The 13,884-nt window shown below is 39.2% G+C and overlaps 1 protein-coding gene across 1 annotated transcript in view; it reads right to left on the bottom strand.

Moving 5' to 3' along the window:
- The window catches only part of RGS17 (regulator of G protein signaling 17), a 70,242-nt gene that overhangs the window by 32,897 nt on the left and 23,461 nt on the right, over nt 1-13,884 (bottom strand). The window lies entirely within an intron of this gene.

Below are 13,884 nucleotides of genomic sequence, written 5' to 3'. Positions count from 1 at the left end.
CAAGGGTACAGCAACTGTTTATTATACCAGTTATGAGACAGGGAGCTGCTATTATAAGTTGCAGAGTAAGGAAGTCTGTGCAACCCTTCAATCTTGCAGTGCTGGAAGATTATGAATATTAAAAAACCCTTAGAAATTTGGAGTAAGGTTTCCTATTAGTTCTGGAACCAATGGCACAAGGATCTATTTCTGTGTTTAGCTAGTGTAATTAGCACTTATTCCACTAGGTTCCCAGGAGTAATTATTGCAGAAAACCCCTTGTGTGCAGAGCACTGTCTTGGGAAGACTGCTCAAAAGAAATAACTGATGGAAGAATTATTTGGTTTATTACATTTATACCTGGGAAGGCCTTTTGAATACAGGCTACAGTCCCTTTAAATTCGACAGAGTACCTCTAGAAAATGAAAAGAAGGCAATTTCTCAATTGTTGCACTTCCCTGACTTTCTACCTCCTGTAGGATTTGTGCTAACTTTTAGATAGGTTTTAAAGTGTCTCCCCCAGAGATTCCCAAGGTATTGGACATGGCAAAAAACACAGGCTGCACCATTTCAGTCATTTAATTTGATATCTCTCTTCTGATGAAAAGATTTTTTTTTCTTTTTTTTTCCCCTTTCCTCAAAAGGCTGCCAGTACAGTACTGCAATTTTCTGAACTTTTGGCACTGTCCCATCTGGCCCTCTTTGCTTGTTTTGGAGCCTTCCCTTGCACATGGCACCCATGCAATATTTTCTGTCCCACTCTTAGCATTGTGAAGGCATTCCCTGGAGAAGCTCCTGCGCTATGAAATCAGAGAAAAATCGTGTATCTCCACAGGGGATTGACAAGAGTTTCTATCCTATCTTCTGGAACCATTGTCTAACAGCTATTTTGGAAGAGACAGGGCCAAAACCTCAACTGTGTAGTTTATATAATTTCATACCTTATACCAGTTTATTTCAAACCCAGATGTGACTCTCTCAATCTCTTAACTGTACTTGTTTTCACTGTCTTTACTGGCATTCCCTTGATTCCTAACAAGGATTGGTTGCGAGTTTAGGGGTTTTGAAAGCCTTTAAAACCTAAGTATTAAGGTAAAAAATATCCATTTAAGACCCCATCCAGTCTTCACCATAAGAACCAAAATGTATGCTGAGGAAGGCTTTGTATCCTGTGGATTCAAGACTTCAAACTACCATTTTAGAATACATTCCATATATTTGGAAAATCTCAATGTTTATTAGAATAGAGTTTCATTAACACTTTCTTGAATCTTTTCAATGAATTGTTTGGGGATATTTGGACGGCCTTTACAAGATTTTGATTGATTGCTTGGGTTTTAGTTTCCTAAAATAGTCAGCAGGAGACTGACAAAGATAAGCCTGAAATACTGTTGCTTTTTTTTTTTTTCTCAAATAGTCACGTTTTTTTCAGTAGTCAGTTAATTTTCAATGTATAGACCACTTTTTAACTTGAAACACTTAGCAAAAACCCTCAGAGAATGCTACAATGTGGCACATCTAATGATCTGTGATGTGCTATTTGTCTTAAATGCAGTGTGATATGCTATCTATTTGAAATCCATAGGGCTTCTTAAGAACATACATCCTAGAGTAACAGATCCATGCAACACAGTCTGGCTACAGCTGCCAGTTAAATAATATCACTGATGCATGTGCTGCACTTGCAATGCAAAGACAGCCCTAACACAACATTGATTTTTTATTTGTGCTGTCTTCATTCATCTGGAGGAGTGTTTTAAAGGTACCACAAGCTAAATGAAGACAGACCACAAGATTTTACCAGATGTCTCTGAGCTACAAAAAGATTTCCATACTCCCCTTGCAATGCTGAGTGAGAAGCAAAATCAAGACAGCAGTACCATAGGCACCCTTTTGGGTGCTGCTGACCACTTATAGCAATGGCATTCACTCTGCACAAGAGAAACCTCAACATGGTTTCTTTAGTAAATCCTAAAAGTCCTTCAGTACTTCACAAATAAATTCATACAAAGCAATGGAGAAGAAGAAATCTACCAGAAGTGCAACTGAGTTATCTTGAACTTTTGACATCATAGGTTTTGAACACCTGTTGGCTCAGAGAACAGGTTGTTGCACCTACTGACTTTTGCTTTTGGAGAACTGAGGACTTGAGTGTCTGCAGCAAAATATCTTCCTCTTCTATTAGTTGCTGAAGCTCAACAAAAGAATTTCAAGACACATGATCTACTACTGCCATACAGACATCTTTCTCCTGTCAGGTCTTCTGACCTGGAGATGTAGGACCCTTTCTAAAGTTTTTTGCAACAAACCTTGAGAAGGTCATAAAGTGGACAGTCTATCCATTATAGGATAGGATAAAAATAAAATAAAATCTAGTGGAAAACCGGCAAAAAATTGTTCAGACATTAAATACTTTATTTAGGGTAGAACACTCCTATACAAATATTCATTTAAATTGAAACTGTGCAATTTGGCTGAACACCGTGAAATCCTTGTCTTTTTTACAGTAATATTATTTTTATGACTTTCCCAGACACCTTCTGTACTCATAAAGGATGTCTGAGATTTCTTTTTGTAATGTTATGGGAACTTGGTATCCTGAAGAAGCCTTGCTTAAATCTTTGCATCATCAAGTAAATATGCATTTGTGCTTCTGAATCAGACATTACTGTTCAGCAACAAAACATTAAACCTGACAGTAATGCATTATTGAAAAGTTTGAGATTGCTGCATGTGGTTTTTAAGCTGCACAAAATTATGATTAAAAGCACTTTGCAGTCTTCAGGAACATTTTATAAAAAGCAAAATAAAAAACTCATCAGGAAACCTTTTATTTATTTTTAAGTGCATTGTTTTTATTCGTATTTGTGTTTGAAAAACATCTAAGAATCCTGTTTACATGACATCTATATTCCTATTCATTATAGCTAGCATGGCTTCCACTGACTTACACACATAAAAATACACTTTAGAAAGCTGAGAAGATAATTTCCTTACAGTGGGGAAATACAGACCTTGACATATTGCTGAAAAGAAGTGTTTTGTTAAAGTCTCTGACATTCCTCATAAAGAGGACACTAAGAAGACACTTGAGAACCCAGAGAGCTTTATTTTATGCATTAGCATTGTAATTTCTAAATAAGTTTTCTTGTGCTCAAAGCCTTTTCTCTGTATAAAAAGCCAGCTGTCATCTGGGGGTTATGTGAACTGCAAAGATTATGCACAAATTTGTGCAGAAATTTAAGAAAAAAAATCATAGACATAGCACAAGAATTTGTAGCCAACATAGGCTAAACAGATTTGCACGTGAGATCCAAGTGTCAAACAAGCTTTATTTTTTGGTGAACTACTTTTTCTGCAGATAAGACCATACTGGAAAATTTTCATCTGCAGAAATGGGAGCTTTTAATCAAACAAATGTACATAAATTTTGTTTATGGTGCACGTGCTACTAAGGGTTGAAAGACAAAGGAGAGGATTAAGGAAATTGTTTTAATGCGAGAAGAGCTTTCCTGAAAGCACTTTGGACATGGTTCTAGTCTCTGAAATGACAGAATCCACATTTTCACTGTAAGATGAAGACTTGCATCCTCTACTTCAAAGGCCCTTTATTTTTTCAATTTCCTTTTCAAAGTGAAAGTCTCAAATTTGAACAGAAGTAGCTTCAAAAAGGCTTCCTGACTACAGGCTTTTTGAAATAACTCAATTATTTTGTAGTCATGTTGGTTTTAGTTACACTGACTGACTTCTGAGATATCTTCTGACATGATCTCTGTGTGTTCCACTCCTCCTTTCCTCAGCCACCCTCAAAAGGAAAAAAAATAAAACACAATGATAAGTATAAGCATAATTAAGAGAGTAGTACAGTGTAGAGAAGGTATTTGGTTAATATGGTGTAACAGAGGGAGAGGAGAAGGTGGCATGAAGTAAAAACAGCCTTAAAGTCTTTCTGATGGCTTGGAACAGTGGGAGAAGGTGAATGCAAGCACTACACTCAGATAGGCTGCTTCCAGCATGAAAGGCAGGGGCAGGGTCTGTCTAGGTGCCATGCTCTGCTCACGTTACAGCTTTTATGAACTTCGTGGCCATAGAAGTAAAAAAATACTTGCCCTTGGCAAAGAGTGGCCAGGTGCATACCCACCTGTAATGAATCTCCACTTCTTTCCTACAAGCTGTGCTACTTTGGGTAAACTCATAGCAGACTCCTGGCACTTGTGCTTTTATAGACAGTGCTGATGCTTGCTGGTCTGAGGAAGTGAGAGAAGACCAGTTCTACTCTGTGCAAGGGATGTGTGCTTTTCCATCATGCTGGCACCTGGTATTACAACCAGATACTGTCACCCCGCTTGGAGAAGGTTTTTTTGTCTGAAATCCCATATTTCTACTGTCTGAATCGTTCACTGTATTTGCTTGTTCTGTGTTTAATGCTCTTTTGTTTACCTGGATGTTGCACATAGCAACACTCATTTCTCCATTTGCTGATACTAAGCATCACGTCCTTCATGGTCTGTCACATGTGAGGGTTTCCCACTTCTAAAAACAATGTGGCTCTTTTCTTTAGTAGCAGAATAGTTCATGGATGTATGGATGTGCTGGTGTGAGCACTGTGGGCACATGAGTCCTCAAGGCTTTATTACATACTCTAATTGGTGCTCTCCCTTCCCCAGGTCCTGTGTCCTTTACAGCTGACTTTGAGACATGGCTGGGGCTTCACCAGTGCAGGGAGAACTGGGAGACTGATCCCAGCCACCAGCACAGGACAGCCAGGAGGAGTTATCAGGGGCTCTTTTATATCTTTCTTCCATTCTGCAGGTTACCAGGAAAAAATGGCATGAAATAAAATCAGCAGCTGACTAGAGCAGGAAAATGGGAAGACAATGAAAAAATAAGGATGGAAGACAAAACCCATGAATTTTCCTGACTAAATATTGGGTTAGAACCATTTTGGAGCAAGAAATTAGAGTGGATGTCTGAGACAACACAAACTACCCGGCTTGAAAAACCAAACTTATAATGTGAGGCTTTTTAATATATAGAAGAACAGGCACACAGCTTTCAGCTAGTGTGTGTTTTGAACTATATTTGTATGTCAACAAAGTGAACATTTCAACAGCATTTATGTGGTCAAATGTATAAAAGATCTCATGGAAAAGACAAGCCATGCCCCAAGCCCAACACTTCTCTGTGTGGTGGAAGCCACTGTTCTAGGCCCTGAAGCTGTTCGCATCTAGGGTTCTCTGACAGCAGAAAAAAAACACCACGGGTTTTTTTTTAAATTACCACACTGTGCTCTTCAAGCTTTGATTTGTACTCACCTGCAACAACCCAGGGCAGTGGTACAGGATGCACTCAGCCAAGAGTGCAATATGCAATATATACAATATGCAATAGTACAATAGCACAATATGGTACAATGTGCACTCAATACAATATGCACTTTCATGGCACCATCTGCCTCCTCCTGATTTGTACCAGTGTCCTAGCTCAGCTCCTTTTCCATGGCCTCCGTCCCTCTTCTGAGGTCATGTTCTTTACCTGGCTAAAGTGTCTGCCAGCTCTGCTGTGAAACTGATAACCTGCAGAGCAACAGAGCAGGCAGATGCTTGTCTAATGCTTCTGCAGCAAGACTCACTACAACTTACTAGGCAGCACAGAAAATAAAAACAGATTTGTGGAGAAAAAAACAAACTTGGACTTCCAGGTAAAATCCCCTTGCCATTATAAGAGCATTTGAGAACTTACTGTTTTTTCAGTGAGAGAAAGCAAGTTTCCTTTCTCTTGTCCTCATTTAATCCCTTCTCTGGCTGGAAGGATTCCCATGCAGAAAGCTGCAGCCTCCTTTGTGCACCTCGCCACTTGAGCATCTGCCTCAGCTGCCTGAACCCTCACCAGTGTCTTGTTTGTTAGCTTGCCTGGAAGAATGGGTTTCTCCAGAGCCACTCGCTAGGAGCACAGCCTCCCTCCCCTAAACACAGAGGCATGGTGCAAGCATGAAGTAAAAAGACATAAAGTCTAAATTATACACAAAATACCTAACAGGCTATGTGGTATTTCAGTTCACAGAAATTTCCAAAGTAACACACTGAGGCAGAGAGCTTAAGATGTTCTGAAACTACTACTGTGGAAAACTATTTAGCATGTTGTGTGTTGGAGGGGATGTATGGAGGTTCACAGAAAGAAAACAAAACCAATTATTTCTTCTCCTCTCTTTTCTCTTCCCATGGTCATTATTTAATGTGTCAGTTTGAAAATACCCAACTGTCCCAGTAAACAAATTTTTTATAGCAAGCTGTGCATGTAATTTTATATGCACCAACAGTAATGAAAAATTATGTCTTCCTGCAGAATCTGACAGTTATTGCTGTATGGAAAACTTAATATTAAAAAACAATATAGGAGGCTTTATTTCCTTTATTTTTTTCTCTTTTTTTTTTACCCTACCAAGCATGTGAAGTATTTTTTCTATAATTTCTACAAATGCTAAATAAAAATTTTGATAGAAAGAATCCATCATTTTTCCTTCTCAGAAAAGATATTTTAATTTGGAGGACAAACAACAACAGTAAGTGATATTCCAGAATTTAATTTTTTCCCCCTATTTCTTTCTATGATGTTTACTTGAAGCAATATGTGCCTAGTGGAAGGTTGTGGTGCTACTGCATTTTTTCAAAGCTTAAGAAGAGATAAAGAATTGCAAATTATTTTATGACCAGAAAAGAGCAAAATACATCCAAGCACAGAAAATCTTCTGAACACCACTTATAAGTGAATTACAAAAGAGTCTTACATCAAAGATCTTTAACACTTTAACAATTTGCTTTTATAAAGCTTAAAGGCTGGAACTTAAAACTATCCTTCCATAATATGAAGTTCATGATTTTTCATTATCTTTATATTATATCAATGTAAAAAAAAAAAAAAAAATCTGCTAAACCTCAAGGGGCTGAGAACATGATGTGAAAACCTAAAAGCTTCAAAATCTCTGGAAACATGTAAATTTTGTATGAAAGTTTCACTTCTATAGTCACATCCATACATTTACAGTCTCTCTGCTCTTATGCTGAGCACTAGCACAGACTGTAATCACTACCTGTGCTAGTGCACAGCAGGGCATTAAAGTAGCTCTTCCACCAGAGTATGCAATGAGATAAAGTGAATTGGCTTAACTTAAAAAAATAGATTTTTGAAGATCAGCAGTTGAGTCCTCATGTCACATGACTGAGAGGAGCTTGATGGGAATGTCTGGTCTAGCATCCCTCCTCCCATAGAAGCTCTGCTCACTGGCAGTACAGCCTGATGTCCTTGTTTCAGATTTGTGAGGGAAGTTCAGAGGCATCCTTTTATCCAGTATTTTGTAATGTAAAGAACAACAACAACAAAATAAATACAGAGCTTTGCAGAAAGAGAAATATATCGTCTAGGCAGTGAAATATACTTACGTAGGGGGATTTTGCTGAATTTTAGAAAACTTATGACTATAATGATAAGAGGACAAGGTAATGTTTTAATTAAAAAGAGCAGTGCAAGAGGAGCTTGGGGAAGCCTGTTGACTGTATGTTTAAGGACAGCATTACGTGGATTAAAAAGTACTATGGGCATGGAATATCTGGCCCATCCAGCCATCTGCAACTCCACCTTCCCCACAATTTGCCCTCTCCCAGATACTCAGCTGTGATTCTCACCACAAAACCTTTAGCAGGACCTCTCCTCTTTACTTGGTTGTTTGATTTTTTCCAGGCTTCACTTGGCTTAATCTTCTGCCTTTGAGGTTGTCTTTGAAAGTGTGACCTGTTCTTTGGTTGAAATTGAATGGCATGCAAGAAATCAGTGGAGAGAGAAAGGCAGACACAGCAAGGACCATCTGTTGGGAAACCAACGTGAAAAGTCAGAAATGAGATGAATGGTGAAGAGCTTTGAGCTCTGGCTGGCCCACCACTGAATAATCGATTTCTGCTTTTTTCAGCCACAGCTCTGATCCAGGAGCTACCTCCAGTTACTGAGGCAAAGAAGGAATGTTGTTGCTGGAAAAAGGTGTGGAAGGAGAATGGTGCTCGCTTTCTAGCCCAGCTAGGAAGTTTAGCAGAGCTACACCCCTCTGTGGTTTTATTCCCCTGTGTCAGGAGTATTTAGGCTAGATTCAATCCTGTCAATTGTGCAGCTTCGTCATGTGCTTTGGGGAGGAGAAACAAGCTATGAAATAAAACTAGAAAAGATGGTTGAAGCTCCCAAGCTTTGCAGCAGGCTAAAGAGGAAGCTTAGTAGTAGAAACCACCTAAGTCTCTTTTTTAAAAAGGCAAAAATATTCCTTTAGGCTCATTTTTTTTTAGTCACATAAGATATAAACATTTAAAGTTTTGCATCTGAAGGGCCTGATCTAGCTCTCATTTCAGGTCAAAATTCTTATGTTCTGTTTTAATTTGCCTCAGCTGATTCTTTTGAGTCAAAAGGTAGAGTATGTTCTATATTTATATGCAATTTGGAATCAGTTGCTTTAAAATCTACCATAGCAATTTCTAGTATATCTTCCTCTAAGCCCCTTTACAATAAAAGAATAATGAAGCTTTTGTTGAGTGAGCAAACTGGAAATTAGGGCACTGTAGCAAGCAGAGCTTGTTATGGACCAAGACATATCTTTCCTCTTATGAAAAATACAAAATGTTCCGTATGATAGGACTTTCAAGACCATCCATATTATTCTAGTACTTTCTGAACTGAATCAGTTCTTAAAAATTCTCTAATTTGAAGCAAGGTGAAGAGAAGGCTGTCACTATGAAGAAGGTGACATTTCTGAAGATACTCTAAAAACCTTAGGTATAAAAGATTTTAGAAAAAGAACCTAAAAAAAACCCCATAAATCATAGAAAACTGCATGAAATTAATTTTATTTACTGCAAAGCTATCTGTGTTTTAAGTTAGACATAAGGTTGTTTCATAGTAGTGGTTTCTAAGGTTTCATGATTTGGAGCAGAGAGATTCCTCTGACATTGTAGTTTTTCATGAAGCAAAAAACATTACATTTGCTACAGCTAAATAAATCCTTGTCCTTTGAGACAAAAGATGAATATTTAACACAACTGTGCAGCCTCAGAGTGCTACTTTATGTCTTTCCTTGTTGATATCTGAATGGTGTGCAACTGCAATGACAAGAACAGAGGCTTCAGAGAGGGACAATAAACACCATATTTCTCAATAAAGAGACCACTGCTTTGTTTCAAGAGCTCTCAAACGAAATTGTTCTTCCCTGTTATGTTTTGTATTTGACTCATGCCTCTTGCAAAGTTTTAGTACATTCAGTTAATGCACAACTGAAACAGCAAAACTCAGCATTTCTTCCCAGCACACTTGACACAGGTCAGAATGCCTAATGCCCCTCTGCCAGTCCTTGTCAGCTCACACACATCTCTTGGAGTGGCTTCATCCCACATGACAGACAAGGAGAACAAAAAAATCCCAGTGGAACTACTTGGTTATGGAGAAGAACTGCCCTGTTCTGTAGAGAGGAGCTCACAGATGTGGAAGAAATGAGGCTGATATGGCAGGCACACACGACACCCACAGAGCTGCAGAGGTCTCTGGACCACCATTCCACTGGAGGCCACCTGAAGCCTCTCCTGAAGGGGAACAGCTCACAGACTAAAAGAAAAGATATAACAGATATAAAAGATATAAACCCTAACAGGAGCACTTCCCCCAGCAGTACTGCAAGTTTTAGTTACTTCTTCTGTTTGTTGTCTAGCTGTCCTCTTGTCGGGGAAAAGTCACCTGGACAACTCTGAGTCTGCTTACTTGTTACTGTCCACTGATTTTCTCTCTGAAATACTGCCAGCACTAACTGTGCATTCAGCATTGGATAACTGAGTGTTCCATATAGCTGCAGTTAATAATCCATTCATCTTTTATTTCAGGGCTGTCTTGGACTGTAACAAAGCATTCTTCTGCTCATCCCATTTCCTAAAATTTGCAGAGTCATCCTAAGGGGAAAACCCAACGCAGTTCCTTCGGTTTTTCCACACTGGCCAGGTGTACTTATGTTGTTTGTGGGGTGCTGCCCATGGTGGACTTTGAGATTGTGGAAAACAAAGTCATAAATTTAGAAATAGACCTGAAGTAGAATGGTATTCAGAAGTCAAAGCCCTGTTTCTCATTCAAAACTTCAACCCTCCTTTCCCTATTAAACTTATTGATAAGAGTCAATTACAGATTTTTCAGTAAGCCAAGGGATTTGTCTTAAATTGCAGTCTTAGTGGGGTTTTGTATCTAAATTCACCTTCTCCAAATTACCTTTGGAATCTAGACCATTCTTTAACTCCATTTTTACTTGCATGTAATATCTTGTTATAACTTTTTGTGCATTGCTCCTGGTTTGAGCATACCATAGGTCATTAGCCACCTTTACTTGAGTTGTTAAAAATAACAAAAGCCAACAGATTCTTTGGTACCATCTACTTTTGGAAGCTTAATGCTCCTTCCCACCTTCCTTTACAAATAGCACTGACTCCTGTCAAAATAAAAGAATATCTAAAACCTTTCTATTAGCCTTTCCCATTTCCAGACTTCCAGCTCTCAGTGGAGGATGACCTGCTCCTTTCTTCCCCTAAGGCTGGGGTGACAGTTTCAATTACTGCTTTGTCATCTCTGGACTGGTGCCTGGCTGAGGTCACTATCCCTTGCGAGGTCACCATCCCTTGCGAGGTCCCTCCATGGGATCATGGGGTCCCTCCATGCTCCTTTCTTCCCCTAAGGCTGGGGTGAGAGTTTCAATTACTGCTTTGTCATCTCTGGACTGGTGCCAGGCTGAGGTCACCATCCCTTGCGAGGTCCCGCCACAGGTTGGGTTTGGCCTCCTCCAAACCCAACCTGTGGCTCCATCCCTGCTTCCAGCCCACAGAAGGATGCTGTTCCACAGAGGGAACTGCAGGAATAAGGTCTCCCAGAATGGGCTGAGACAACTCCACAAGCAATTCTTACTGCAGGAGGCAGGAACCTGACAACATGAGGGAGATTTTCTTTCCTATTTTTTTGTAAATACATCTGCCACCCTCCCCTTCCATGTCAAGACCACTGCTGGTTAAAAGCAGGTTGCTGGCAGTTCTTTTCAAGTTGACTAATCATTACAGATAATCTGAATTTAGGTAATGAAAATGATGAGAACCTGGAAGTCGTGTACTCCATCAGTAACATGTGCTCTGACAGGAAAGCTAAATCAGCAGAACCAAAAAATGGCTTATGAAAAATTATTCAGATGCTGTTGCTGGACACTCTTGCTCAGGCTCTTGTGAACTCATGAGGTATCTTACTTGTGATTTATTTATCCATAAACAAAACTACAAAATAACCTACTCTATCCTGAAACATTTGTGAATAACTCAACAACACAACTATGACTGCACATTTTTTCCAGAAAAAAAATAAGACCCAAATTAAGTGTTGCTGCTCATAGCAGATATTAGGCAAACTTTTGGAGAGAATTTTGAGTTATATAGTTCAAAAACCACAAAAGATTCTGCAGAAGCTAAGGGTTGTGTCTTGCTGCAAATTACTGAACAACATCTAATATCGTTCTGCCAAGGACAAATCAAAGTTTCCCTATGGCTGCTGGAAAACAGAATTTTTGCAACACTAAAGGTTGACAGTGGTGTGGTAGTGTTGGAAAGATTTTGCTAGTAATGTTCTAAGTTTCTGGATGGGGGAATTCTCCCCCCCTCTTGTTCAGTTCAACATAAGAACTGCTTCTGCCACTGATGCCATGATTCATCAATTTCCCAAATGCTGGGAGCATTTGCTAGATTTATCTCCTCTGATGTACTACTTTTCCCTCACTGCCTAATCCCACAATGGATCACTGATGTCCCACTACTGGAAGTGCCAGGTAGAGAAGATCTCGGTGCAATGGAAAGGTGCTATTCTGCAAGTAATGCCTGGAATACTTTGACTGGAGTTGTTATAATTAAAGGTCAGAAGCTTTGCAGAGTTATTTCAATCATTTGAAATGAACATAAATATTTAAGTAAGGCCGATTACCATTGGATTGAAATTCTAATTTTTGTGCAAGTTAATTTATGTTATAGAGCCAGAAAACATGCTCAGAAAGTCCATTGTCACTTCTATCAGCTTTGTGTTCTTTTCAAATTCAAATTAATCCAGAAGAATAATTTTTCTGGAGTGATGAGAATTTTATATTCTCATCACTCATTATTTTAATTGCTTGTATTGAAACAATTATTTGTATTAATGAATTGACATTTTAGTGACAAAAGGTCAAATTCTGGTCTTCTTGTTTAGTGGTAAATGCAACTGCTCTGTTGAGTCTATTTGTGGGTGTTCTTCCTTTGCAGAGGTGTGGTGAGCCTGCCAGCCCCTTTGGCACTTCTAATGATCCCATCTCTGTCTCCACCTACTTCTAATTCAGCAGTTCAAGACTGCAGACTTTGTTTCATTACCTATTGAGGCTGAGAAAGTGATCTCTTATACTCTTGGTACATCCAGGGCTGCAAAGTCAGCAAGACCTATGCAAATGAGACTACTTTTGCTGCTATGGTTGAAAGAACAACCTCTGCCATTGCACTAAAACCCTGAGTATCTTCCATCTTTTTGTTTTATTGTTGCCTAAAATTTACACTGAAGATTAGCTGCTGTAGTGAACCAGGTATCCAGGTATCTCTTGTCATTTTTTTTCAGCTCTCCTCTGGAACTACACATGATGCACACCTTCTCAAGGAGAGTTTGTTTTCTTTTAGATGAAGAATTATTCACCAGAGATTCCCAGCATAATTTATTCAAACTCTCTTGAAAGATATCGATTAGGATGTTCAAAGTGAGTGATTTGTGGCAGTGAATAAATTCCCCCTGAGGAACAAAGGTGTCTGCTGAAGATGAAACTTGGAGAATATCCCAAGGCATTCTCAAGTGCACAAGAAAAAGATTAATTATATCTGCCCCCCAAATGTCTGTGGCTAGAAAGATGGAATTGCACAAGGAGACTGTAATCACTATTCTCCTGCTGTACTCTAGAAGAACAATGAATTAAAGAAAAAAACAAAAAAAAACAGTATTTGATGTGGAGGAATAAAAAGGTTTGAAATCTCTCCAGCATCTCATTTCCTCTTCCTAGGAATGCAGGAATTCCAACTCATCCTACACTTACCCAACTCTTTTGATACTGTTCTTATGACTGCACTTTTCCCACCTCCACTGGTACAACTGCTGCTGCCAGTGCCACTGCTGTCTGTGGCAGGGCTCCTCACCACTGCCTCCGCTCAGGCAGCAGTAATAAATCTGGTGGGAGGTGCAACAGCAGCCAAGCACAACCCCTTTTTTTCCTTGAAAATTCAGCCTAAAAACGAGGGGATGTTTTATAACCAGGGCTATTTTGTCATTGGCAAGGTAATTATTATATTAAGGCATTTCAAGAGGAGCAGGAAGCTCTGCAACTCTGTTCATGTACAGAGTTTTCTGTAGCCCTGCAATTGGCAGAACATAAACTTTTTGTGGGGCATCACTGTCACAAAGGCTTTGCCACAGAGTAAAGGAAAATCTAAATTTTAATCTATTTTCATCAAAAATAGATACTGATGACGCCAGTCTCCTGTGAAATTTCAACTTTTAACTACTGGCACTGTGCACGTTGATATACTATGTCCTGCAGAGGTGTGCAGATGCTTTCCAGGGCAGGGAAATAGCCAGGGCATTGAGCAATTCCAGTTTGGCCATGCTACTTCCCCTTGCAGTCACAGCAAATAAAATCCATAAAGCTTTCTGTTCACTATGAGATTTTTCTGGGAAAGAAGTTGCCTGAACTAACATCACCTTAATTTTTATGCCCTCACTCCCCAGCTTCCTTTTCTTCCTTGAGTTACACAACTATCATATTTCTCTTGCACAGTGCCAATTTCTAGCCAACTCCCA

This window comes from Haemorhous mexicanus, chromosome 3 (assembly GCF_027477595.1).
Source record: "Haemorhous mexicanus isolate bHaeMex1 chromosome 3, bHaeMex1.pri, whole genome shotgun sequence".
NCBI classification, from domain to species: domain Eukaryota; kingdom Metazoa; phylum Chordata; class Aves; order Passeriformes; family Fringillidae; genus Haemorhous; species Haemorhous mexicanus.
The sequence above is the reverse complement of the archived record's forward strand: the minus strand, read 5'-3'. Positions and strand labels throughout refer to the sequence as shown.